This window comes from Cryptomeria japonica, chromosome 3 (genome assembly GCF_030272615.1).
Source record: "Cryptomeria japonica chromosome 3, Sugi_1.0, whole genome shotgun sequence".
NCBI lineage: Eukaryota > Viridiplantae > Streptophyta > Pinopsida > Cupressales > Cupressaceae > Cryptomeria > Cryptomeria japonica.
In genome coordinates this window covers 833,845,578-833,871,741 of record NC_081407.1, presented here as the reverse complement: position 1 = coordinate 833,871,741, position 26,164 = coordinate 833,845,578, and positions in this window count along the sequence as shown.

Below are 26,164 nucleotides of genomic sequence, written 5' to 3'. Positions count from 1 at the left end.
AAACTAGGGAGGGTGATCCCTTCAGTAAGAAATTTCCTTCTCTTCGTAAGGATATTCAGGGACTTACTAGAAATAAATAAAATTATATAATTAATAAAACTCAACAGAAAGGGAGAATGCTCAAGGATGGAAAATCCTTCAGTGATCCTCAACCTTAACTTGGAGTATGAGAAATGGTGAGACTATTTTCAAAAAATACATAAATCTTAGCAAATGATTGTTCTGATTGTTTATAAGATTCATTCTAAGAGATCACGAAGAAGATAAATTTTAAAAACTGATAAACTAATTATATTTGCTAGCTAATACCGGTGCCTTATTCATTTGGGCTACAAAGTCGATGAAAACTTTTGCTGAAAATCTAATAAAACTTCATCTAATAGCTGGTCTTGCCTTGAAATAATACTGCCTTACAGTATTATTTACCTTATGATCCTATATCTTAACTACTTATCAAATCCTATGGAGAGTCTTATTTTCTCTGTAATCTTATTCAAGCAATTTTAATTAACCCCTTGGATTAAATCATTTAATAAAAGAGTACATACATCATAGCAATGCAATAAACAAAAGAAACCCTTGATCCCATTTGCTTAAAAGAAGATAAAATCACACACAGGAGAGTAAAGATTTGGAAACTATATTTGCATTAATATTATGAGCTATCTTTTATTAGATGATAGCTAACAAATTCAAATACAAAGTGACCCATTTGAAAAGGGAAAACTACAACTATTCTATTACAATTTTGCTCTGCAAAATAACATTACAATCCCTGTTATTTCCTATGACTCTCTAGAACTATTTTGGACCTAACACTATAGAAAATATTTATCTTATAGAGATCTTTCTCTGAAAAATTTGGACCCTCACTAATGGCCCTGAATTCCCTTTTATAGAAAATAAGGGAGCGAGAAGGTTCAGGCCATCAAATACTTGTCAACAGAACCGAGTCTTAAAGGTTGTACATAATTATTATTACAAATCATTCCTTATCCACATGTTGGCGCCCATGATGAGGTGGAACCAAAATTTCCAACTAATTATTGGTAGAAAAAAAAATACTTCAGTCATGCTGATATCACCCAGACACTCCTGGATGGACTCTGAGATACTCATTCTATTCCATAGTATTTCTCTTCCTAAAAAGGAAAATAGATCTTGACATGAAATAAGACTTTCCCTCCAAATTAAAGGAAAATCTCTAGCCTTTATGCCCCAGATCAGATAAAATGGAAAGAGGAACTTGGGGGCAAATAGGATTTGTTGAGAAGGCATTGTAGCTTCCCTAGTGCTACATAGATGATTGGATGTCGGTCCTCACCCAAACAAATCCTTCTTTTAGTTCCCTAGGAGCTCCCTCTTGGAACACTCTACCAACGAAATGTAGAGTAAGAGCAAGGAATAGGCTTGAGGTGACTTTTCTTGGAAAGAAAATGATTTCATACCCCCTTTGGAAATCCCATGAGCTTTCACATCCCCTCTGGAAATGAACAACATCAAACTTGAGAAAGATCATCCATCCAGTGTCATAAAATACACAATGACTCCATTCATAGTTCTGTTCGAACACCATCCTCTCACAGATGAAAATCTATTCTCAGAAAGATGAAAAAATTTATATTTGTTTCCACCCATTCTATTATTTACCTAGTGAATTTATAACCATAAATTCCTTTCAAAATGGTGGTGCTAATCCATGTGAAGAATCATCACTTTGATATCTTCTACTCAACTTGTCAGCTACGGACTCTAGCAGCGATGACTATAACTGAAGTCACCACCATTTCTTAGGCCATCACTTCCTTTCTCCTGATATGCATTCACCTAATGTGAATGATTTTATTCTAATCTTATCCTTCTTTTCATTGTAAAATCTCCTTCTTCATGATTTCTGTCAACAAGCAAATCTCTGAATTCATTAGAGAACTCATGATTCATCACACTTAAACTAGAAGCTTATCCAAATCCTTTCACATCTCTGAGCTATCATCTTTGACTATCAAATAAATCCTGAATCAATAAGTCTAAATCCCATTCGTTAGGCCCTTTCCAATGAGCTATAATAGGTGCCTCCAAAAATCCCTCCAAACTTCTCATTTGAAACTTAGCCATAGATCTCATCTAAGTTGACAAACCTAATGACCATTCCCTACAGACTTAGTAGTTTGACTTTCCAACTGTATCTATAGACCCGCAAAATCTTGACAAGATAGTGCCATATCACTCTTTGATCAAGCTACATCAACAACCTCCCTACAAGTCCTCCTGATCAGATAGGGACACATGGTATCATCTCGTGATACCATGGTCTGTAACCACCTCACAAATTCCAGTGCAGGAATATGAGGGTCGTTTGATCTGTTCGATCTTTACCACTGTGCATACTACCCACCAACTCCTTCAGGACTTAAAAGTTGAGCACCTTTAACCTCAGGATAAAACATCCTCATTCACTCTAAGCACGTGCAAGTTGATGAGACTATTAGTAGACCGAACTTTACCACCTCCTAACCGGTATTACAAAGCTTTCAATTGGTTATGTTGCTAACCCTACCAGTTTCACTAATAACATGTGGCATCATCTCGTGATAATGTGGTCATTAAAATCCTCCCATATTTGACCGTGGGGAAGCGATATATGTTGGATCTATCCATTCTTTAATAGATGGTTGGGGTATTTAGCACTTGTCGGACTTAAAAAAAATAAAAATAAATAATTGTGGGCATTAAAAAAAAATTAGAAGGGGAGCGGTAATCGGGATGTTATGTAGATGACTTAGGAAAGCACACTTTACGAACTAGTTAACCAATATTTTCCTTAGGGAATAAAATGCAACCATTCATGGAAAAGGGTACCTCGTGTTTAAGTGGGAAAAAGTAACAGTGAAATATATCATTTCTAGGGTTATCTTCACAAAAATATAAGAAGTTTTGATAAATCCTATACCCTAAGCCTTGAATTGTTCTCAGAGGATATAAGTAGCAATCTAAAAAATCAATGTTTTGGGCTCAAATTTGAAATATTTATGCAATCAATTTTTAGGGCTATCAGTGGCTCTAGTTGGGGATGCTCATTTCTCAGGAATGAAGTGAGAGACCAAAATATTTGTGTAAAGTAGACCAACTACAAGGTAAACGAAGAATAAATTACAAGAACAAGGTAACTTCAACAAAAGAAACTAAACTAACAAAGAAAACCTAACTAATTCTCATGGATAACAGCTAATTTAAGAAAAGTAGAACCTCAAAATTGTCCATGAACAACCAATTAGGAGGGATTTTATTCATAACTCCATTGGGGATAGAGTCAAAGAGAACCACTCTATCCCAGTTCACTTGTGGCCTGCAAGATCAGACAAAGTGTGATGGCCCAAAGCCATCTACCAATGTCAACTTTTTCTTTCCTCTGTCATAAACATGATCTTCTTTTTAAGCATCAAATATAATCTAATAACATAAGTGGAAAACCATTTTTCAAATTTGTTGGCTATTCTTGTTTGTCCACTATGCTTAACTTTATCATTGCAATTATTATCTAAAACCTGAAAATTGTGCAATGACAAAGTACATTTGCAATCTTATCACATATATGCTATGTATTCAATATAGCACACACCCTGACTACAACCAATATCCTTTTTTGCAAATACATCATCTTGTTAGAAAAGGAAAATCTCATATTCTGGCACATAACTGAAAATACATGCCTTTTTTGCATTATCAACTTGCCTACTAAAATGAGGATTCTCCAAAGAATCCTCCTTCTTACTGATCATATCCAACAAGTCATCATTAAAGGGAAGAAAAGGATCATAGATGACCTCTTCATATGTTTTATTTTCTTTCTCTATTTCCAGTGTAATGTCAACAATATCAGCAATAGGGGAAAACCATTCAATGTTACCTACCTCTAAATTAGATATTGCACCTTCCTCTTCACAATAGTCTATTTTAGAAGTTGATGCAATAATCTCTAGATTTTCATTTGTTTCTTTGAATACAAGGTTAAGAATAACACGAAGACCCTTCTCAACAATATTGTAACAGAGTACCAATTTATCTTCATCCGAATCTTCATCAAATAATGCATTGATATTTTCACTGAAATTATTTCTTATCTGATCTTCAGGTTTATCAAAAAATGAAGAATCAGAATCTGAGCTGGAACAACACCCAATAATACAATCCTCACAAAAATTTTCATCAAAAATAGATGGTATCTCATCATCTAAATTTTTATTATCACAGTCCTACAAACCTATAACCTCTTCAGACATAAAACTTTCCAATTATTCATAGTCATTGTTATATCTATCTGAAACACAAGACTACAAACAAATCTCCTGTGAGGTATTCTCCTTGGAAAAATCACTGTTGTTGTCCTTCAATATAGTAATGGACACCACATCTGTCTCTTCATTTAATATATCAGGTATTCTCTCATTAGCCTCTTCTTCACCAATATGAGGAATAACCATTGTTTGGGACAAGCCCTCTTCACTCACATTTTTGTTCATATCATAATCAATAACAGGGCTAAAGTAATTAGTAGGAATATAAAAGTCTTGACATGGTCCTTTTGTTTCACATTCATTCTTTGCTTCGAACCCTATTATCTTAGGATAATATACCTTTACCGATAGGTATCCCCTACACATCCTATATTTCAAATTGTTTTCAATCTCCATTGCTATCCTATAAGTCTGATGTAAAGTTTTAGGATCCTTATTTCTTAGCAAATAACTATCTTCCTCTTCAAATGCAGCCAAATAAATAACTAGGCATACTCCATCATTTGGTTTGTAACTACTAGGAATGTTGTCTGATGCCCTAGTAAACCCGAGATTAAAACAAGGTACTAACTCATCCTCTTCTTTCTGAATATCCATGAATGTTTTCATAACAAGCTTCGATCAATTCTTTCACCAAATTGTTCCATGAATGCCACCTTCAACTCATCCCATGATGAGAAAACACATACTAGCATGTAGGAGAACCAGTCTTTGGCATTTTCCCTCAAAGACTGAACAAATAACTTCATGAAAACATCTTCCTGAAATATTTAAAAATCTTCCATTAAATCAGAAAACTCCTATAAATGTTGTTGTGTTGATTTTGACTTCTTCCCATTAAATCCTAGTAATTGTTCCCTAACCCCTACAGGAAAAGGATTTGGGAAACCTTGGATACCATCAAAATTTAATGGTTTATATATTCACTAAAGAAAGTTATATGATGACTTGACATAGACTGCACATCTATTCTTGAAATTTCATAAGGAAATACAGACATATGATACATATTTTCATTCATTCTCTTATCTCTTTCTCCTTCTCTTACACTATTTCATTATGAGGCTCAAAACATACTCCATATAATCTTATACAAAAAAGATGAAAACTGAATCACAGGAGCATGTGAAATAATCACTACCATTCCCTTCCTTAGTGCTTCTTTCACTAATTAAGGAACATGTTTTTTATAAATTTCATGAAAACACACTTGGCTCATGAAAATCTAAATACCTAGAAATACTAGAAATATTGTTGCCTTCTTCAACCTAGGATTTGCAAAATCACCTTCACTCCTTCAAATATTTAACACTGATCTTTTGATAGAGTGGCCACCTCCTTGTAGAGGACCAATACTCAAACAACTAAAATTTCTTCACAGGTCAGATTTGTTTGAACACAACACTACAACATTTCCTTAACATTGAAATGGTGCTACTGATTCTATGAGCTCAAATTTGCTTCATTCTTTTGGCAAACTTCTTGGTTCTCTCTCAAGAAGACACACACTGGTGCATAGATCTCAGAGTCTCAGAGTCACCACTCACAATCGTGAGGTTTTACACATAATCTTTAAAAAATGGATAGATTTGGACTGGACTCTCTATAGAACAAGAAGTGCAGTATATTCTTAACGACATTTATGAGAATTGACTCAAACCAACAAGGGACATATTTAGAAACTTCTTCACTCCGTGGGCAAAATCTCAACAATATATTAAGACAATATTTCTTAACTAGAGAGATTCTTTACATTTCATTCCCCAACAGAGTCACCAATTTTTTTTGGTGACTTAGATAGGATAATCTTGACTATATATTTAAGAAAATCATTTTAACAAGAGATTCTTTACATTTCATTCCCTAGGAGAGTCGCCAATTTTTGTTGGTTCCCAAAAATGGATGATGGGTTTATACTGCTTAAAGGGAAGAAACCAAGCTGATTTCCTCCAAATATCTATGTAGAGCCACCTCCAACTATCAATATCTGTCAGTCTTGGACCAACAATAACAAGGACGGAGGGTCCTCATGTACTTTAGGCTCTACAAAACCAGGGAGGGTGATCCCTTCAGTAATAAATTTCATTCTCTCAGCAAGGATATTTAGGGACTTATTGAAAACAAAGAAGATTATCTCATTAACAAAACTCAACAGAAAGGGAGAATTCTCAAGGATGGCAACTCCTTCAATGATCCTCAACATTAACCTAGAGTATGAGAAATGGTGAGACTATTTTTAGAAAATACATAAATATTAGCAAATGATTGTTCTGATTGTTTATAAGATTGGTTCTGAGAGATCATGAAGAAGATAAAAACAGAAAACTGATAACCTAATGATATTTGCTATCTAATACCAGGGCCTTATTCATTTGGGCTACAAAGTCGATGAAAAGTGTTGCTGAAAATCTAATAAAACTTCATCTAATAGCTAGTCTTGCCTTGAAATAATACTACCTTACAATATTATTATTCTTATGATCCTATATCCGAACTACTTATCAAATCCTATGGCGAGCCTTATTTTCTCTATAATATTATTCAAGAATTTTTAATTAACTCCTTGGATTAAAGAATTGAATAAAAGAGTACATACATCATAACAATGCAATAAACAAAAGAAACCCTTGATCACATTTTCTTAAAAGAAGATAAATTTGCACATAGGAGAGTAAAAATTTGGAAACTATATTTGCATTAATACTATGAGCTATCTTTTATTAGATGATAGCCAAAAAATTCAAATACAAAGTGACCCATTTGAAAAGGGGAAATTGCAACTATTCTATTACAATTTTTCTCTGCAAAATAATATTACAGTCCCTATTATTTCCTATGACTCTCTACAACTATTTTGGACCTAACCTTGCAGAAAAGATCTACTTTATAGACATCTTTCTTAGAAAAATTTGTCCCCTCACTAATGACCCTGAATTCCCTTTTATAGAAAACAAGGGAGTGACGAGCTTCAGGCCATCAAACACTTGTCAACAAAACCGAGTCTTAAAGGTTGTACACAATTCTTGTTACAAATCATTCCTTATCTGCATTTTGGCACCCGTGATGAGGTGGAACCAAAATTTCTAGCTTATTATTGGTAGAAACAAAAATACTTGAGCCATGCTGATATCACATAGACACTCCTAGATGGACTCTGAGATGCTAATTTTTTTCCATAGCATTTCTCTTCCTAAAAAGGAAAATAGTTCCTGCCATGAAACAAGACTTTCCCTCCAAATTAAAGGAAAATCTCCAACATTTATGCCCTAGATCAGACAAAATGGAAAGATGAACATCAAAGTAAATAGGATCTGTTGAGAAGGCATTGCACCTTCCCTAATGTTGCAGAGATGATTGGCTATGGTGCTCACCCGAACAAATCCTTCTTTCAATTCCCCAGGAGCTCCCCCTTGGAACACTTTGCCAACAAAATGCAGAGTAAGAGCAGAGAATAGGCCAGAGGTGAGTTTTCTTGGAAAGAAAAGGATTTCACACCCCCTCTGGCAATTCCATGAGCTTTCACACCCCCTTTGACAATCAACAGTGTCAAATAAAAGAAAGATCATCCATCTAGTGTCATAAAATACACAACGACTCCATTCATAGGTCTATTCAAACACCATCCTCTCACAGATGAAAAATTGTTCTCTAAAAGATTAAAAAACTTATATTTGTTTCTACCCATTCTATCCTCTGCCTAGTGAATTTATAACCATAAATTCCTTTCAAAATGGTAGTGCTAATCCATGTTAGGAATCATCACTTTGATATCTTCTACTCAACTTGTCAGCTACAGATTCTTGCAGTTATGCCTATAACTCAAGTCACCACCATTTCCTAGGCCATCACTCCCTTTCTACTGGCATGCATTCACCTAATGTGAATGATTTTATTTTGATCTTATTCTTCTTTTTAGTGTACAATCTCCTACTTTAGGATATCTATCAATAAGAAAATCTCTGAATTCATCAGAGAACTCATGGTAGTTCTACATTGTGACAATTAGAGAGCTGATTCAGGAGCTGGTCATTGATTTGTAGTATTGTCCTACAGCGGAGCAGGTTGCTGACATATTAACCAAACCTTTCACCAAGAGTAAGCTCCAATAGTTGTGAGCTCTCTTGGGGGTGTGGGATGTGTCATTAGGAGGGGTCATCTGACTTCTCCTTCCTCTCTTATGGGGGGACTATTTCCTCTTTGAGGTTTTGTCCTTCTTCTTTGAGAGTGTTTTTGTACATTCATCTCTCTTTTGTGGGGGAGTTTTTTTTCCCACTGATTTTTCTCCCTTTCTCCATTTGTAAGAGATTGCAATGCATAGTTTTTCTTGCATTTTCATCTTGTACATGGGTACCTATCATGGCCTAGTAGCCAAGACCCATCTTGCATTGTTGACTTGAGTCTTCATTCCCCTGAGTTGTACAATAAGGGGAGTGTTGGTGTAAATAAATATTCATTATAGATATTATTACACTTTACTTAAGTTAACTTAGGATAATACATCTCTTCATATTTTGGATTTGAGACACTTAGGGAAGTGTGCACATAGGGATAGAACTTGTAGGAGAAATTCCACCTTTTGTGGTCTTGTTTTGTTGTTACACTCCACATTCGGTGGGTCATCCACCTCTTGTGGAATATTATATTATTTCTCCTACCTACCCCTAGTATTTCTTACCTACCCTTGTTTCTCATTGAGTCATATGTCATGATTGTGTGCTCGTACATCTATATGGCCTTGCCTATATAAGCACGCCTATATTCATTGTATTGGCTAATCCAGTTGATCATTTTGCATATTGATGAGAATAGAGTTTGTTCTTGTCATTCTATTATCTCTTTTTTTTGCTTTTCATTATGCCCTTGATCTTGGCAAAATCTCACAAAAGGGAAGTTCCAGAGATGCCACCCAAATGCATAGATAGAAGCGTGAGGACATCCACCTAAAAGAAGGGTATGCTCGGCAACTGGGTGATGCATAGGTCACACATTCGGAGGAGGAAGAAAAGTTTGAAATAGAGTTGTGTGAAAAGGGGGGCATCCTGGAGCAAGTTGAAAACAAATTCCTAGATATGGAAGGTTTGTTGCAGCATGAACGAGATCACTTGTCGTGACTTCAACAAGTTGTGCAGGATGGAAATGCCAAAATCCTCACTCTGGAAAATCCTGTGGTCTTTGAACAGGACGAGTGTAGAGAGCTGCAATATGAGATAACAACAAAGGATGAAGAAGTCTCACGGCTATCAATCGTTCCTCCCCTTGTGGAAGTTCATCATGATTTCTCTCCAATTTTGTTGGAGTTATATGTTTCCCATTAGGAAATAATTAAGCAGTATTTCCCTTCACTGCAACCCATGCTGAGATCTCTAAGAGAAGCACAATCTCTCTATGTTGAAGCGGACGCTCTCACTAACAACTCTATGCTTTTTTATTGGTCCTAATCTCCCTATAGCTTAGGGTTTGATTCAAATGTTGTATGCTACTCAAGATGAAGAGTCAAGAGAGAAAGAGATTACAGACCGCATGCAATTAATGAGGAGGACTATTGTCTTTATCCACCAACATAGGGTGATCATGCATGTATTAGTGATGCTTGAGCCTTTGCAGATCTCGGTTCTACATATCAAGTAGTGCATAGAGAGGTTTGTTTCCTTGGGTCTACCTTCTCCTTTTCCTGCAGATGTTTATGTGTTAGGGATTGAACAAGTGTTGAACTAGATAGAGAAATTACAGCAAGATAGGACATTCCTACAACACCTGAACAATTATATCTCAGCAGAGGAGGTCAAGTGTCTCCTTCATCTCCTAGCTGAACTCTACGCACTCTTGAAACTAGTCCATGATGAACTAGTGAACATGTCATTCGACAAAGTAATTTGTTTAGACCAACACTAGTAGAATTTGGAAGCACAGGTGTTGCCCTCTGAGGATGTCTAGTTTTTGTTGTAGTAGGTTTTCGATCTACTTTGCCCTGTTCTACCATGAAGTCTGGTCTCTGAACTAACAATTTTGTGTTTTAGCATTCCATAGGGAGAATTCCCCATTTAGTAACCAAGAAATGTTAACATTATTTTGGGATTTCTCATAAGCTGTGTTTTAATCAAGGGACAACATTTATTTTTACCATCGACCATTTTCCTGCTCGCCAGCATGTGCGCTAGGTGGTGTCTTAGAGTTGCCTCTAGGCACTCGCTTTTTCATTCTAACTTGAGAGAACGTGGAGTTACCGCATGGATCAGTTTGTATAGCATGGTATGCTTCTCAGCCCCACTATCCATTGTGCGAACGTAAGGACACTTGGTGTCTCTACGCTACCTAATCTGATTCTCTTTCTGTGCTCGATTTTGGGTGTCCCTTGAGTTGTCGCATGTCTTCCATGGTAGTTTGTGAACCAGGATGTGGTTTGCATCATAGTTTTATTATTGGGCAGGATCAGGGATCACCATGATGCAGTGGATATAACAACTTTGAAGGTTGTTTTCTTGGGTAGTGTATTGCGGTATGCCATGCCGGGTTTTCTTGGCATAAGTGGTTGTTAGGATATTGCTGACGCTGCAAGTTGTTAGTTAGGAGCTATGGGCTCTATTTATGCTTTCTTTTCCTTGCTTAGAAGGGTTGAGATTTTCGGAGAGATTTTAGACTTTAGCTCATTTAAAGAATCCTTTATGTTGATTTAATTTGGTGAATGATAGACATATCAGTTTGTGCCTATGGCCTTTATGATGGTTTTATTTGAAGCTTCATATATTGACTTCAATGCTATTTTCAAATTCAATAACTTCTACAACATTTGTTGTGAGACTCCACAGATTAAACTATGTTTTGAGACTTGTTATCTGTTGGGTAAATTGTTAATATTATTTTATGTTGAATGACTATTGTGTTGAATTATTCTCTCAAATGGTTCTGAGCATATAGATTGTTGAATGGGATTTAAAACCATATGTTTCTAGGTTTTATATGTTGTTAATTATTTTCTAAAAATCCTCTTGTGTATCACCTAAATTGTGTAGACCATTTTGTTTTAAGTTTTCTCCTTCCCCTTTTCTCCTCCAATTGTAGGAAGACTTGGCTTCTCAGACCCGTAGGTCAATTAGTGAGTTTCATGCAATAGGTCCCGCATCATTGAATTTCCTGTTGACTCTAAATTTTACTTTTGAAACAAACAACCTTATGGGAAATTCAGTGATGGGGGACTAGTTGCATGAGTTTCACTAAATGACCTATAGGATTGAGAAGCCAACTCTTCCTTATGGGTTTGGAGGAAAGGGAAAATAAGGAAACTTTTAAAACAATATATCTAGACTACTGAGGTGGTGCACCAAAGCATTTTTAGAAGACATGAGCATACAAAACCCAAGTACATATTATTTTTGAGCCCATTAAATAGTCTACAAGTCTGAATCAGGAACATAACCAAGACACAATTAAATTTCTTTGCAACATAAAGAGATACTTATCATGCATTTACCAGATAACAAGTGCAAAACATAGTTTAATCGACAAAATCTTAGATAAATGTATTTCCAAAGTTATTTGAATTTTAATAGAACAACACAGAAAAGACCATCAAAGCATACTAAAAGAAGTATCACAAATGTTGTAGGTACACTTTGAATAACCTTCTTTAGAAAACAGTAATAGTTTTAAAAGGATAAAATTCCTACTAAGCAAACATAATTGTTCTTCTTGAAAATTTCTGAACCCCCCAAAACTAGGAAAAAACCAGCATAAATAGAGCCTGTGGCTCTGGAAACAGCTCCCAAACATGCCAAAAAGGCATAACCGCACCTGAATAGAAAACCATGTCATGTCGCCCTAAAGATCATACCTAGCAAAATGGTCTGAAGACTTCACTCCCTACCTACAATGAGCTTCATACTGTCATAAACCAAAAAGATTTCGCTAACCGCAGAGGGGCAAGCTAGGAAATCCCTTCAAACAGAAATGCACCCACCAAAACATGATGGTGCTCAGTAAGCGCTTGCTTACTATGCTACAAGGTGGGCCCATAAAAGAATCCCAATCAATGATGTCTCTCCATTTGTCACCATCGCACTACTGCAAAACCTGAACGCCGAAAATGGAATGAGTGAGTAATGTCGAGCTGACAATTATCTTGTACGCCCTGCATAACTGGAAAGTTGAAAAGGAAAAATTAAGCAACCCGGCCGAAAACCTTAGTTACGGGAATTTTAATGTGAACTTTTCTTGGCGACTAACAGGGGAAATTTTGCTTGCGGAATATGGGAACCCAAAACTGCTGGCTCGCAGACCAGACTTCATACCAATACGAGACAGAGCATGTCAAAGGCCTACTATAAAGGAAACCATTCATCCTCAGGGAGAGGAACCTACGCCTCTAAATTCTGGAAATACTGATCCAGAAAAATCACTTCATCAAAAGGTAAGGGTGCAGGTTCATCCTAGAACTACTTTAGGAGAGCAAAGAACTGGGACAGAGGGTGTTAAAAGCACTCCACCTTGGCCACCAAAATAGGATTGCCTAGGTGCTGCAGGAAAGTTCTATCTTGTTGCAAATGCTCAACTTGGCTTAATATTTGCTCAATCCCTCAGACAGTATCATCCATAGGAAACAGAGAAGTCAGGCCCAATGAAACAAACCTCTCTAAATGCCACTTGATGTCCGGAACTAAAAACTGTAAGGATGCAAGGGCTGCTGAAACCTGCATGATTACCCTGTGTTGGTTGATGAAAACATTTATCTTTCTAATCAATTGTCGATGGTCAGTCATCCCCTTTTCCCTTAATTCCTCATCTTGAGAAAAATATAGCAACTGAATAAGATCCTAGGCTATCGGGAGCTTAGGACTGATGACAAGCATAGAACTGCTAATGAAGGCATTGGCCTTGACACAGAGGGATTGCACTTCACTAAGGAACCTTAGCATAGGTTGCAGTGAGGGGTAGTATCGCTTTACCTTTTCCCAATGAGAAACATATAACTCTATTAAAATGGGGGAAAACTCTTGCAAAATCTCCACGGGGGAAGGAATATTTAGCAATCATGAGATCTCATCATCCTTTACAACCATCTCCAATTCAAACCTCCTACATTTTCTTTGTTCCATGGCCATTTGGTTCTCCAAAGTGAGGATCTTTGTCTCTCCATCTCGGACAGCTTGCTACAACTGTGATGTACAATCTTGTTCATGCCACAAAAGAGTCTCCACCTCTGAAATGCGCTCACCAGATTGTCTGAGACTAGCCTCTCTCACTTTCAGTTGTGCTTTAAATTTCATCTTTTCTTTAGACAATGATACTTGAGCCTCACTTAGTTGGTGGGCATAACCTTCCCTTAGAAGAATCTCTTCACACAGCTACATTTGGATGTGAGTAACATCCTTAGAGGTTGCCTTTAATTGTTGTATCTCTGCATCCTTCTCCTGCAATTATTTCAGAGCCACGTTCCTTGTCACCTCTTGGCCTTTTAACTAAGAGATCACATTGTTGAAGGCCAAATGCAACTTCCCTTTTTTTGAATTAGCCTGGCCAACAGGCTTGCAGACGATTGATTTCTGAGCTCCGGGATTTATCTTCTTTTCTTTGCTGGGTGAGGGAATCTCGGAGACTAGCATTCTCTACTTGGATCTTTTCCAGATAGTGACTCTTCTTGATAAAATCTATGGATACGGCTTTTGAAGTCTCCTCCATCATCTCTACTTTGTCAAATGTCATGGCACTTTGAAGGCTAACGCTGATGGAATGTAGTGTGTAATCATTTGGTCTCATCTGAGATTCTGACTTGTCAACCTTGGGGAAAAGATTTTCAAAGTAGAGGCAATCCTTTTTCTCACAGAAATGTGTCTACAAATGAGGGCAGGATGGATGAACACCTTCCTTTTCCTTCCGCTTTCCCATCTTACCAAGGTGAGCAATTCTATCATAAGCAACCTGTTGCTGGAACTCATCTGGATTATCAATAGCTTGACCCGCAAAAGCTGCACCAAGGGGAATTACAAAAGGGAATTGCGAAATAGGCCCAGCAAAAGCAATCTAGATGGGATGGGCCAGCGCCAATGGGGAAAATAACGGGATGAAGGGGGAAGCTCCTAATGAGAAAGGGCTTGAGGATGTTACTCCCATAACTTGAGGAGAGGACTCTCCAAAACCTAGCCTATGCGACACAGGGATTGTTTCTGATATTGGTGAGGGAAAAGCTGTGGATATAAAATTCATGGTTGGGAAAGGGGTAGAGGCCTACAAGAGAAAATTTTGGGGATCAACCGACGTACCCACCGAGGCTAAAGTGAGAGTAGTAGGGACTGAGGCCTGCATTGTAGTCATTGGGACAACTAAATAAATATCTTTAGCAAGAGATGAGGGAAAAAAAGGTTGTACCTAAGCAGTGGAAGACATCAGCTGCTGAAAATCTGAGGATGTTTCTGGGATTTGAGAGGGCAGGCTCCCTCTTGATGTGCTAGGATGTTTCCTCTTCTTTGGAGGGCTTTCACGTGACTGCTTCTCAGACTGCCTTTTACCAGCCTACGAACAAGGTCTCTGAGTTGTGCTATCCAAAGGAAGGAGGATTTTTGGCTTCGGATCTTGCCTTTCAATATTTATAACCTCTACCTCCTGCCATGGGGCAACCTCAGGAGACAAGTCCCTGCGCAAGGAACTGTCACCTGTCTCAACATCAGATTTATTTTCCTTACACCATTCTTGCTCAAAACGTTCATCCAGGGGGCATTTCCAATGTTGGCTCTAGGCTGTCTCACCTCTTGCTGATATACCCAAAAGTCTTCCCTTTTCTTCCTGGGCCAAACCAAAGTTTTCATAGTTTCTAACATCCCCTAAGGGATAGGCTTTGTGATGATGAATTTTTGCAAGGGTGAGTAAAATTTTGACCATGGGGGTTGTCTTAAGATAGGAAAGTCATCGGGGCCCACATACAACCTTGGGTCATCAACCCGGGGGTTTGTGTGCATGCTCCACCCATGAATTCTGAGGCTCATGCCTAAAAAAATTTTGTCTTTTGCTGAGGCAGCCATCTTAGGGTCATAGCTCCAAGAGTCATCAAACACTAGAAAGCCAAGTTGCACCATTTTCGACATCAAAACCTCATCTTCTATATTCCTCCGCACTAGAGTGATTAGGCCAATGGCCTTCTAGTCTTTGGTGATAGAGGTATCATGCTTACCTTCTCCAATGTCCCTTTCGATCCTCACCAACTGCCTAGCAATTTCAAGAGCTAGGGTTTGTTTGGTTACATAAGTAGGAAGCCGAAAGGGTTCTTCAGAGAAACCATGCACCCAAACGAAAGAAAAGTGAGGACCCATGAACTAGTCACAAGGAGGGCACTCATTTTGCATCCAGTTCATCTTAACCTGGGAGAAATGGGCTAATGGTTCATTGGGGATCACACTGAGGTCCTTGAGCATGACAGTCATGAACAGATCAAAAAACTAGTATGAATCATAGGAGGCTAGCAGAAGAGTTGTCCAACAGGACATCGACATTTTGTTTCTAGATTCACTATAAGTGGCCAATTGCATGAACTGACTGAAGAAAGCCTTATTTTGGTATAATAGTAGGTGCACCAATACTAAAGAGAATATGAAGTGCCACAACTACTGGAACTTCGATAATTGCTAAATAATAGCCCTGATAATAGTCACAGAGAAGTCAAAGTGAAATAGTTCCCTTTGTTTCCTATATTTGAAGAGAAAACCCATCATTGCAGCTATGATATCCTAGTCACTATCATGACCACACAGCCAAGCAAGGGTAGAAGAGATATCCTTGAGGTCCTCTTCCCTTAGATCACTATAGGATAGGGGAAACTTCGAAAGTTTAGAAGACAAACTTTGATTGAGAGTTCTTTGACATTCTCCTGGTGCTCCAGAACTCCTCCATTGAGTTTTTTGAAAGAAACCTCTATTGCTTCAAACATGGGGCAGTACGTCATCTCTCTAATGGCCTCTGGAGATACTACCAATCTCAAGAGGGAGGCATTGACAGAGCATGAGGTGGGAACAAAAACCTCCACAGAAGTTGCTATGAACTCAAGGCAGTATGGGACCATAGGAACCATGCATTGGGGAGAACCACTACTCCTTAAATGTACTGCCATGAACTAGGGATCTATTCTATGATGAAGCATCCTAGAGCATGCAGCCTCTCTAAGACTCTTAGGCTACTTACAAACTTCGGGTTCAAAAATATTTTCTAAGGAATCCAGAACGACAGACGCATTCTGAGTTGTCATTTTGGTCTTGGTATTCATTCTTGGATACTCCATCCTTGGAGGGATGGCATGCGAGGAATAGGATAACTCCCCAAAAAAATCAACCCAGAAGCCTCTAGGAATAGAACTTGTGGATGCTGCTTCAGACTCCATTACAAGCTGAAAGCTTCCTTCCTTTGCTGAAAATTTTCTAAAGTTTGGAGAGAAAAGAACTTCGGCTTCCTTTTACTTTCTTTTAAAATACAGATGGAGAATGGGGAAGAAGCTCAAGCCTTAAATGCAAAACGTGCCTAAATTTTCAAAAAATCAAATGCTTAAGGGCAAGTACCTACTTACATGCGCACAAGCTCAAATTGCAGCTGCAATAAACTCCCGTGAATGAAGGGTGCCATCATTCCCACTTCCCAAGATGTCATTTGGCTAACCTGTCATTCCTCAAAGAAAACAAAACAATAGGGAAAATCTTTTCTTTAATCGAGAGGATCGGTAGGTAGTAAAGTTCGTGCAAACTGAGATAGTCAGACAAAACTTGATATTTAAAACATGATGTACCTATACATATGAGTGGCTCTTCCTTGTATCAACCTCCCTATTGAGGTAACTAGTAGGACGTCGGCATTTTGAGAACAAGCTTATTTGGTTGATGCAAATTAATGGAGATATGATGGAAGCATTGGGATTTGGGAAGGCATGCACTTTGAGAATTTAACATCTTCTGCCAAAATTTTGCTATAGATATGTCTTTTCAGACATTCCTTCACCATAGTGCAAACTTTAATGGTGGAGCTTCTATAGTCATGGATACTCTAGTTAGGCTTGTCAGCAACAAAGCACAGGTCACTTTCTTAGGAAATATGTCTGATCATAGATTACAGAGGATGATGCATAGGAAGAGTCCTTTAATAATAGCCACCATTAAGTGGATACTTGGAGAAAAATTTATTGATAATACAGATTGATGCCGAGTGAATACAGATATCTACTCGTGGTTCATAGCCTCTCTATTGCATTGCGGTCAGGCTGGGCTGCTAGCTTCATAGCTGACTCAGGCCCTCTTTTCTAAGGATTACTTGGGTGGACTGGAGAAAGTGGTTGCATACTACGTCCCTTTTCAAGGCCTTCCACTGCCATCCGACCTAGAGCGGTTTGTCACACATAATGAGGACGTAGCTTGGCACCAGCTCATTAGTGGGCTGAAAACAATGATGTTGTCCTCTCATCAGTATCGCATCAAGCTTGCCATGGAATTTCTTGTGCATTTCCATTTGATAGTCCTGGTCCCAGAAGGTACGGATTGGTATACTGGATTCAGGGACTATATCTTCCCAAGGATTCTAACACCAAATCAGTAACCAAACCTGGTTGTTATTTTCATGCCTGGGGATCTTAAGAGTGCCTTTGATTCTGAGTGGTTGGGAGAAGAGGAAACTTCTGACGATGATGAGGACGAGATTGAAGAGAGTTGTTGAAGATTTGATGAACCATCATCTTGGACTTGAGCAAAATGATTGTAGAAAAGGAGGGTCCAAGAGCCTACTCATTTTGTAATGAAAATACAAAAATGCTTTAATATAATGAACTTTTCACTTTTCTCCTTTCTCTGCTTTCTCTTCTTTCTCTTCTTGCTTGCCTGATACTAGCTGGGAATAAATAAGATAAATAGGTACTAAAGAAGCTATTCACAATATATATATAATCTATATATTTAAAAGGGCACAAAACACCTAATGAAAAGGTTTGAGGTGGAAACCATTAACTGAAATTGGGAGGGGGTCCCCATTCATTTCTTCTAGCTTGAAAGTGATGAAACCTTTGAAATGTAAAATGTAGAAAGGTCCCTCCCACAGGCAATCGAACTTGGTGTGTTGACCAGGCTTCACCACCCTCTCATTATATTTCAATATGAGGTCTTCGAGGTTGAAGACTAGATCAGAGCTCTTTTTACTATCAAATGATCTTTTGATGACTTCCTATCTATCTTGGAGAGCCACAAAGGCTGCCTCCCTTGCTTCTTGTAGCTCCATAATCTTTGCCAATCTTACGGCCATAGGGCCGTTTTCAGACACTTCAATTGATTTTAGTACTTGCAATGTTGGGATCTCTAGCAACATAGGGAAAAGTGCATCCTTTATGTATACCAGCTTATATGGGGATTTTTTTAGAATCTTGTTGGGTGTTATGCAGTCCACCCATAATGCGCTTCTTAAGTGGTGGTACCACTCCCTCTTGTATTTAGATCCTATTCTTCCAATAAGTATGATCAAGTTTTTGTTAGTGGACTCAGCAAGTCCATTCCCTTGAGGATAGTAGTTAGAAGAGTTTTTGAGATAAATACCTTTGCTAAGGGCAAATTGGGTAATTCACAAGCCTGTGAATGCGCATGCATTATCAGATATAACAATTTTTGGGGAACCGTATTGACACACCAGGTCCTCTAGGAAAGCCAACACCTCATTTTTTGATGAATTCCATAAAGGAACGGCTTCAGACCATCTACTAAAATAATCAGTAGTAGTCAGGATCCACTTATGTCCAATTCAACTAGGAGGATTGATCATTCCAATAAAATCAAGACCCCATTGAGCGAAAGGCTCTTCCACTGACACGGGCCTAAGAGGCATTGCAACTTTCTTGCTCCTTCCTGTGTAATACTGGTACTCCTTGCATTCCCTTACTAAATTGTGTGTGTCCTTGAACATGGACAGCTGAAAATATCGGGCCTGAGTAATCTTGATTGCAGTTGTTGGTGTAGAGAAATGGCCTCCTGAGGATCTATAGTGGAACTTGTGTAGGAGTTTATTAGCTTAGCTTTGGTCGAGTTCCATCTATTAAGCGGAAGTCATTGTTTCGGAGTCTACAAAATCTCCTCTTAGCTGGAGGGAGATCCTTGGGAAAAATCCTGGTCTTCATGAATTGTTTTCTTTTCTCAATCTAGCTATCATTTGGAACATCAGGTAAAAGCATAAATATTTCCTCTATGGTCGGCTCATCACTGTGGGGATCGCATTCTTGAACTAAATATTTGCATAGGCCTCTCCCGTGAATGAGCTTTGTCAGTGTAAAGTGGAAAAATCGAACCCTAGTCGTTCTCCCCTCCCCAACTCCGAGGAGAGAGAAGGGAGGTCACTAGGGTTGATGGTTTTCACTTAGGAGAGACTTTACATTCAAAAGAGGGGTTGAAACCCACCAGATCCAATCCCACGCAATGCAAGATTGGATTCTAAATGAGTTTCAAGGGTTAAGACATCAAGGATACCCTCTTTTGTAAAGAAATGTAGATAGAATGATTGAACTAAGAATGCATGTAAAGTAGGAAAGATTCACTTATAAATAGAGATAGGGATATAGGATGAAGCTGCGGACCTGGAATTAGAAGTAAAATGTCAAGACGGTGCTTTTCTACAAATTTGAGCGAAAGTTGACGAGACGATGGCGCCCGACATGCACACGGTCCTCCAAAAAATCTACGAAACGAAGGGGGATCTGTTCGTCTATGCACAAGGATTCCAGATCTTCAATTACAGCCGCGTACCTGCAACCTACACATAGAAAAGAGAGGACGATTGGGGGGTTAGGGATGAGGGGTTTTCCTTTAGGTCAAACCCCGGTTTTGGAATTAACCAGGAAATGAGAATGTTGTAAATGTAAATGTTTGTAATGTAAACAAGTACTGATACCTTGTTGTAAGAATGTTTGTATTCTTACATGCAAAGGTGTAATGCATGTTGTATGTTATGTGTTGTAAGTGATCTCCTCTTCAATGGTTGAATTCTTGTCTTGAATGCAACACCTAGCCTTGAATGGAGACTTAGAATGCTCAATTGTTTGAAGGAATGCTTGAATGCTTGAATGTTTGAATGTTTGAATATCGCTTCCGCCTTTGCACACATATATCTTCCTCTATCTTTTTTGAGAGGGGAAATGTAGTTTATATACTTGTTAATTAGGGCTGATAGACTAATTTTCCCGACCTTAGGCCGACCAGGAAACATTATTTCCCAAATTGCAAACTTAAAGACCCGATGTCCAAAAGAGACCGGGCCCAAAATAGGGCCAGGGACCAGGGCGCTGGGTGCCATGGTCCTGGGGGACTAGGGCACTGGGCACCCTAGTCTTGAAGGACCAGGGCGCTGGGCGCCATGGTCCCACCTCCCGGGACAGCAAGGTGCAAGGAGGGATCAGGCCAGGGTGTAGAAAAATGCAGTTTTTGGTGTCACAAGCAGGTTTCGAGGTCTCCATTCAGGTTCAATCTTTGCACCGCCATCGTGAAGACCCAAATGCAGTCGAAATTGCAAGTGTCACAATTTTCGGATGCTACATTTAGCCCGCACTTTAGCAGGAGTATAAGCGTACGCTCATACTTCCGGTAAAGTACAAGGAAACAACATTGAAAAACTTTCACCACGTCAAGGAGGCAAGATACACCAAGCCCCTAGTGGACTAAGGATCTTACAACTTTGATTGACAAAGTAAAAGGGAAGATCATGAGGGAGAACCATGACTATGAGTAGTAAGGTTCTCTCACTATGAGTCATGCAAGAAAGATATCAAAAATTTTCAAGTCAAAGCTAAATTTGTCAATAGATTTTCAAGTATCTTGAAAAGATATGAACGGGATGTATGCCCCCCTATGTTAAAGCGATCACACATGCCTCATCGGGGGTGATTGCTTTAAGGTAGTGATACATATAAGAAATGAGAAGGGAAAGGAGCACGTTACCACAAGGATTTAGCCCCCAAGTGTGAGATAAGCCCAAGGATAATAGACACAGAACACAAAGCACAAGGTGACTTCACTTTCCTTGGGGTCAGTATGTTGTATGATAATTCATGTTTATCATATGTATGTATGCATAATTGTTCTTTATTCCCCAATCAAGGAAGGTCACCTAGAAGAAGGGAACACATGTGTCTTTTGAGTCAACATGAGAGAGACCAAAAGAGATCTCAATGTTTTGCATCATCCTCAAGTAGAAAACACTAAGGACAACAAATAGAAGAATGAGAATAACACATAGAAGAAGTAACAAAAGAGATCAAGAGAGGAGGAGAGAGTCTGCTATGCTAATGAAACTAGTCTAGCACGTCATCTACCCCCCGATCTTGCTGATCAATATTTTGGGAAGGTAGGAAACACGCTAGAGGAGGAACATCCAACATAGCAGATGGAACTATCACAAGATCCAAACAAGGGCTATGTTCATGTTCTGAGCCACGTTGTTCTTGTCTAGGAGCTAGGATAAGTGCTTTAGAAAATTCATTAGATAAATGATTATCAACATCAACATATTCATATTCACTATCATAATGAACAAGAGTAACATTTTCATCATGAATAACATTTTCGTCTATATCATCATCAAGATTTATAAAAATTGGATCTTTAACTCGCACAGGATCAAGACCATCATGCATCTTATGTTTAGGAGATTTCGGCTCAATCGTCGACTGAGGAGAAAATGGAATAATACTGGCTGAAGGTGTTTTTGGGGATTGCAAAGTTTGAGAAGCAGCTGCTTGAGCTCTAAGACGACGCTTTCGTCGGCGTTCACGTGCAGAATGATTTCATCTAGTCTTAGTAGGAAGTTGAGAAGATTGAGGAGGAGGAATGTTCTCATCCTTATCACTTGGGTGTTTAGGTTGTGGTCTCTTAGGTTGAATAATAGGAGAAGAGGAAGCTCTCTTTTCTCTATAAGAGGAAGGAGGAGGAACTGCTCCATATAAAGGAGGAATATTTGGTTTAGGAAGGAGACCAAGTCCATAATGACAAGGAGGTATAGGTCTACTTTTAGGAAGAATATTAGATATAGGCATAGTCACATTCATAGGAATGGGTTGGGAATCTTCTTGAGGAAAGACATTAGTTTTATCTTTCAAGGGAAGAAATTCCTTCTCAAGAATGATAGGAATATCAAGTTTGGGTGTTCTAGGTTCACTTAGAGATAGGATCATATCTTTTTTCCACTTTTGATAAGATTTGAAAAGATGATCACTTCGCAGAGGAAGAGATTGGAATTGTTTAGGCCAAAAGTAATCAATAGGAACACTAGAAGTTCTTTCAGCTGGTTTAAAGAGACTATGATTGACAGTAACAACTTCACCATTATGGGGAAATTTCAAGAACTTGTGAATAGGAGAAGCAATAGCTTTCATGGAAGATAGCCAAGGATAGCCTAGCTTCACACGAAACTGTTCAGATGATGGAATAATAGCAAAGTCCACATCATGGGATTTGTTATGGACCTCAATAGGTAATGTAATAGAACAAATTGTAGGAGAAGAAAATGCATCAAATAATTTCACAACCACATTTGTTTTGCCATAGATTACTTGATTCAATTGCAAAGTAAAAAGAAATTCTTCAGTAATGACATTAACCATGCAAGAAGGATCAATAAGCACTCCACGGCAAGGTGTATTCTTGACTTTTGCAACTATATATAAAGGACCATCAGGTGCCCTGATAGTTTCACTAGAATCAAATGCGATGGAAGGTTCTTTAGGGATTTTCTGCTATTCCACAAAGTTAATCACATTCAGAGTCATAGACACAAGATCATCAGGTGAGACAGAGGAATCATTAGTATCAATCGCATTAGAGGTATGAGAAGGCAATGGATCAGTAAAAATCTTAAGATTTTGGTTAGGAGGAGCTACAAATGTGTTGCCTTTATCATTCACACTAGAAACAGTGATAGTATTATTATCAATCAAATCTTGAATTTTACCCTTTAAAGCAAAACATTTTTCAGTATCATGCCCAGGATGACGATGAAATTGACAAAAAGATTTGTTATCAAAATAGGGTGAATTAATCTTTGCAGGATCTATTTGCTTTATAGGAGGGAGAGTAAGCACATTTTGTTCCAATAACTTATTCATAATACTATGCAATGATTCATTCAAAGGAGTAAACTTTCTTTCTTTCTTGAAAAACTTTGAAATAGGAGGCACACCTGATGCCGCATTCACATTGTTGTTGATGATGTTTTCATTTAATTTAATTGACTCTCTGTTCGGTTTAAACTTCCCAAATGGTTGTTGACTACTATCACCCTTATCACTCGAAGCCATAGGATTTGCTTGTTCCATTTGACTCACAGTCAGTTGATAATTGTGAAGAGTTGTGCACAACTGTTGGAAAGAAGTAAACTCAGAAAACAGAAGTTTTTCTCTAATATCTTTTTGTAAATTAGAAATAAAGATTCTTTGAATATCATTATCAGGCACTGGAAAGGAAATTTGAGCATACAAATGCTTATATCTACCAATGAAATCAGTCACTTTTTCTATAACACCTTGTTTACAATGCATTAAATCAATCAAAGTAACTTTAGGACTTATATTGTTTTGAAATTGTTGAATAAAAGCATTTGCAAGTTGCTCAAAAGAAGAAATAGAATAAGAAGGCAACGAGCAATACCATTGTAGGGCTTTATCTCTTAATGTTCTAGTAAACAGTTTTGCAAGCAACCTTTGGTCATAAGCAAAATCGGTACATATTGTTTGAAAGGTCTTAACATGTGTTAGAGGATCACCCTTACCATTATAAAGCTCCAAATGCGGAATTTCAACATGTTTAGGGGGAATAGCTCGAACAATGTCAAGAGAAAGTGGGCTCGCAACATCAAATGTGGGCACACTAAACTTAGATTGATTCATAGAGGCAATTTGTTGCTGTAAAGAAGAGACAGTTTGTGCAAGATTGTTAATGGTCGCTTCAGTCAAAGAGTTCATAGTAGACGTGTTAGATTGTGATGGAGGTATTATGTTATTGAAAGAAGGTATTGATTGAGAGTAAGGTGGTGGGACACTATGATAGTTAGTCATAGGAGATGATTGGAAAGGAGGAACACTACAAGGAGGAATGGAATGATTAAATGAATTGCCCCCTTGTGTCATGTTCATTTGTGGAGATATAATAGGAACACTTATTGAAGGAATGAATGAAGGAAGAGGGTTGATTGAAGAAGAGGGATTGCCCCCATGACTGGTGATCATAGGGGGAATGTCTTGTATCGAAGTAGTCATTATGTTTGATGTAAAAGTAGGTATACTAGCAATAGGAGTTGTCAAAGGAATAGAATGATTAACTTGAGTAGGAGGTTGTGTATAACCTAATGTTTCGGCACAACTTTTCATCTGCATCACATTCGAATCCACAATGTGTGCAATACCACGCAAAATATCAATTCCATTCTTATCACTTTGAACCATACGTTTTAGACCCTCAATTAATGAAAGAGCTTCACTATCAGGGTATTCTTGAGACATCCATTGTCGAAAATCATCAAATTGGTTATCCAATTTCGAAAGTTGTTCTACAGAAACCTCATGGAGAGCTTCTTCATCATTAAGAGGATTAGAGGAATTATCTGTGTCCTCGTTTAAAAGGCTATTCAAATTAGGTTCCATCTCCTCAGTAATTAAACCTTGGAAGGACTTAATTCTAAGGCTTCGTCTAACGAGAATAGTGCAAGTAGGGCTTATTGTTGTAAAACTCATGCACTAAAGAGAGAGAGAAGATTTTGAATTTTAGAGGTAGCAAATTTCAATAAAATCAGCCAATCTCCTAGATTTAAGCTATTAAATGCAATCAGGACAATCTCCCGAAATTTCAGAAAAAATGTCCGAGACCGTGGCGAATGGAGTGCACACGGTCCTCGCAACTTTTTTTGAAATTTTTAGGGATGAAAGTTATAATGATTTTAAAGCTAATCTGAAAAAATTGAGTGATTTTACGATCTGTAGATAGGCCAAATTAAAGTTGCAATCTCAAAGTTGAACCCTACCAAGATTGTTGAAAAATGAAAAATTTGAATTTTTGAAAAAGAGAGGGAAGCTGAAATTTTGAATTTTATGATTTTAGAGGGAATACTAAAAGCGATGCAGGCTTTGAAATTTAAAAGTCGACTCAATTTCATGCAAAATTCAATTTTGAAAGCGGAAATCAAAGTTGTTGCAATTAAACACTTAATTTCAAAAGTCACAAACTGCAAAAATTTGAATGAAGCACTGAAATTTCGAATGAATGCCAACACACTTTTCAGATTTAGGACAGTAAGAAACACAATTTTAACACAAATTTCAACTTCAACAATTTTTGAATGATTAGAAGCCTTAATCCAGGCAATCACTAGACCAACTTTGACTTTAATTTTGAAAGTGTTAAAATTGATAAAATCAGCCAAAATTCTGGATTTTAGCAGAAAAATACAGTAAGATCTAGCTCCCGAAATTTCAGAAAAAATGTCGGGGACGATGGCACTCGGGGTGCACACGGTCCTCCAAAAAATCTGCAAAATGAAGGGGGATTTGTTCGTCTATGCACAAGGATTCCAGATCTTCAATTACAGCAGCGTATCTGCAACCTACACACAGAAAAGAGAGGACAATTGGGGGGTTAGGGATGAGGGGTTTGCCTTTAGGTCAAACCCCAGTTTTGGAATTAACCAGGAAATGAGAATGCTGTAAATGTAAATGTTTGTAATGTAAACAAGTAATGATACCTTGTTGTAAGAATGTTTGTATTCTTACATGCGAAGGTGTAATGTATGTTGTATGTTATGTGTTGTAAGTGATCTCCTCTTCAATGGTTGAATCCTTGTCTTGAATGCAACACCTAGCCTTGAATGGAGACTTAGAATGCTCAATTGTTTGAAGG